The sequence below is a fragment of the Drosophila grimshawi genome, unplaced genomic scaffold, assembly GCF_018153295.1.
Source record: "Drosophila grimshawi isolate 15287-2541.00 unplaced genomic scaffold, ASM1815329v1 contig_635, whole genome shotgun sequence".
NCBI lineage: Eukaryota > Metazoa > Arthropoda > Insecta > Diptera > Drosophilidae > Drosophila > Drosophila grimshawi.
The window spans coordinates 26,773-30,565 of NW_025063457.1; positions in this window are offsets into that span (position 1 = coordinate 26,773).

The window sequence follows — 3,793 nt, forward strand, 5'->3', positions numbered from 1 at the left end:
CCAAATTCAAACGGATGTATCTTCGCCAATAATTGTCAGAAGTTAGAATTTCTTTCAACATTATGAAGCCCTTTTTATATATTTTGATTCTGCATCAAAAGCTGAAAATATGTAGTCTCGAAGTCATTTCGAGAAATTGACGTTTTAAGTTTCTGTTTCCAAATTCAAACGGATGTATCTTCGCCAATAATTGTCAGAAGTTAGAATTTCTTTCAACATTATGAAGCCCTTTTTATATATTTTGATTCTGCATCAAAAGCTGAAAATATGTAGTCTCGAAGTCATTTCGAGAAATTGACGTTTTAAGTTTCTGTTTCCAAATTCAAACGGATGTATCTTCGCCAATAATTGTCAGAAGTTAGAATTTCTTTCAACATTATGAAGCCCTTTTTATATATTTTGATTCTGCATCCAAAGCTGAAAATATGTAGTCTCGAAGTCATTTCGAGAAATTGACGTTTTAAGTTTCTGTTTCCAAATTCAAACGGATGTATCTTCGCCAATAATTGTCAGAAGTTAGAATTTCTTTCAACATTATGAAGCCATTTTTATATATTTTGACTCTGCATCAAAAGCTGAAAATATGTAGTCTCGAAGTCAATTCGAGATATTAACGTTTTAAGTTTCTGTTCCCAAATTCAAACGGATGTATCTTCGCCAATAATTGTCAGAAGTTAGAATTTCTTTCAACATTATGAAGCCCTTTTTATATATTTTAATTCTGCATCAAAAGCTGAAAATATGTAGTCTCGAAGTCATTTCGAGAAATTGACGTTTTAAGTTTCTGTTTCCAAATTCAAACGGATGTATCTTCGCCAATAATTGTCAGAAGTCTGAATTTCTTTCAACATTATGAAGCCCTTTTTATATATTTTGACTCTGCATCAAAAGCTGAAAATATGTAGTCTCGAAGTCATTTCGAGAAATTTACGTTTTAAGTTTCTGTTTCCAAATTCAAACGGATGTATCTTCGCCAATAATTGTCAGAAGTCAGAATTTCTTTCAACATTATGAAGCCCTTTTAATATATTTTGATTCTGCATCAAAAGCTGAAAATATGTAGTCTCGAAGTCAATTCGAGAAATTAACGTTTTAAGTTTCTGTTCCCAAATTCAAACGGATGTATCTTCGCCAATAATTGTCAGAAGTTAGACTTTCTTTCAACATTATGAAGCCCTTTTTATATATTTTGACTCTGCATCAAAAGCTGAAAATATGTAGTCTCGAAGTCATTTCGAGAAATTTACGTTTTAAGTTTCTGTTTCCAAATTCAAACGGATGTATCTTCGCCAATAATTGTCAGAAGTTAGAATTTCTTTCAACATTATGAAGCCCTTTTTATATATTTTGATTCTGCATCAAAAGCTGAAAATATGTAGTCTTGAAGTCAATTCGAGAAATTGACGTTTTAAGTTTCTGTTTCCAAATTCAAACGGATGTATCTTCGCCAATAATTGTCAGAAGTTAGAATTTCTTTCAACATTATGAAGCCCTTTTTATATATTTTGACTCTGCATCAAAAGCTGAAAATATGTAGTCTCGAAGTCATTTCGAGAAATTGACGTTTTAAGTTTCTGTTTCCAAATTCAAACGGATGTATCTTCGCCTATAATTGTCAGAAGTCAGAATTTCTTTCAACATTATGAAGCCCTTTTTATATATTTTGACTCTGCATCAAAAGCTGAAAATATGTAGTCTCGAAGTCATTTCGAGAAATTGACGTTTTAAGTTTCTGTTTCCAAATTCAAACGGATGTATCTTCGCCAATACTTGTCAGAAGTTAGAATTTCTTTCAACATTATGAAGCCCTTTTTATATATTTTGACTCTCCATCAAAAGCTGAAAATATGTAGTCTCGAAGTCATTTCGAGAAATTGACGTTTTAAGTTTCTGTTTCCAAATTCAAACGGATGTATCTTCGCCAATAATTGTCAGAAGTTAGAATTTCTTTCAACATTATGAAGCCCTTTTTATGTATTTTGATTCTGCATCAAAAGCTGAAAATATGTAGTCTCGAAGTCATTTCGAGAAATTGACGTTTTAAGTTTCTGTTTCCAAATTCAAACGGATGTATCTTCGCCAATAATTGTCAGAAGTCAGAATTTCTTTCAACATTATGAAGCCCTTTTAATATATTTTGATTCTGCATCAAAAGCTGAAAATATGTAGTCTCAAAGTCAATTCGAGAAATTAACGTTTTAAGTTTCTGTTCCCAAATTCAAACGGATGTATCTTCGCCACTAATTGTCAGAAGTTAGAATTTCTTTCAACATTATGAAGCCCTTTTTATATATTTTGACTCTGCATCAAAAGCTGAAAATATGTAGTCTCGAAGTCATTTCGAGAAATTGACGTTTTAAGTTTCTGTTTCCAAATTCAAACGGATGTATCTTCGCCAATAATTGTCAGAAGTCAGAATTTCTTTCAACATTATGAAGCCCTTTTAATATATTTTGATTCTGCATCAAAAGCTGAAAATATGTAGTCTCAAAGTCAATTCGAGAAATTAACGTTTTAAGTTTCTGTTCCCAAATTCAAACGGATGTATCTTCGCCAATAATTGTCAGAAGTTAGAATTTCTTTCAACATTACGAAGCCCTTTTTATGTATTTTGATTCTGCATCAAAAGCTGAAAATATGTAGTCTCGAAGTCATTTCGAGAAATTGACGTTTTAAGTTTCTGTTTCCAAATTCAAACGGATGTATCTTCGCCACTAATTGTCAGAAGTTAGAATTTCTTTCAACATTATGAAGCCCTTTTTATATATTTTGATTCTGCATCAAAAGCTGAAAATATGTAGTCTCGAAGTCATTTCGAGAAATTGACGTTTTAAGTTTCTGTTTCCAAATTCAAACGGATGTATCTTCGCCAATAATTGTCAGAAGTTAGAATTTCTTTCAACATTATGAAGCCCTTTTTATATATTTTGATTCTGCATCAAAAGCTGAAAATATGTAGTCTCGAAGTCATTTCGAGAAATTAACGTTTTAAGTTTCTGTTCCCAAATTCAAACGGATGTATCTTCGCCAATAATTGTCAGAAGTTAGACTTTCTTTCAACATTATGAAGCCCTTTTTATATATTTTGATTCTGCATCAAAAGCTGAAAATATGTAGTCTCGAAGTCATTTCGAGAAATTGACGTTTTAAGTTTCTGTTTCCAAATTCAAACGGATGTATCTTCGCCAATACTGTCAGAAGTTAGAATTTCTTTCAACATTATGAAGCCCTTTTTATATATTTTGACTCTCCATCAAAAGCTGAAAATATGTAGTCTCGAAGTCATTTCGAGAAATTAACGTTTTAAGTTTCTGTTCCCAAATTCAAACGGATGTATCTTCGCCAATAATTGTCAGAAGTTAGAATTTCTTTCAACATTATGAAGCCCTTTTTATATATTTTGACTCTGCATCAAAAGCTGAAAATATGTAGTCTCGAAGTCATTTCGAGAAATTGACGTTTTAAGTTTCTGTTTCCAAATTCAAACGGATGTATCTTCGCCAATAATTGTCAGAAGTTAGAATTTCTTTCAACATTATGAAGCCCTTTTTATATATTTTGACTCTGCATCAAAAGCTGAAAATATGTAGTCTCGAAGTCATTTCGAGAAATTGACGTTTTAAGTTTCTGTTTCCAAATTCAAACGGATGTATCTTCGCCAATAATTGTCAGAAGTCAGAATTTCTTTCAACATATGAAGCCTTTATATATTTTGAATATGCATCAAAAGCTGAAAATATGTAGTCTCAAAGTCATTCGAGAAATTAACGTTTTAAGTTTCTGTCCCAAATTC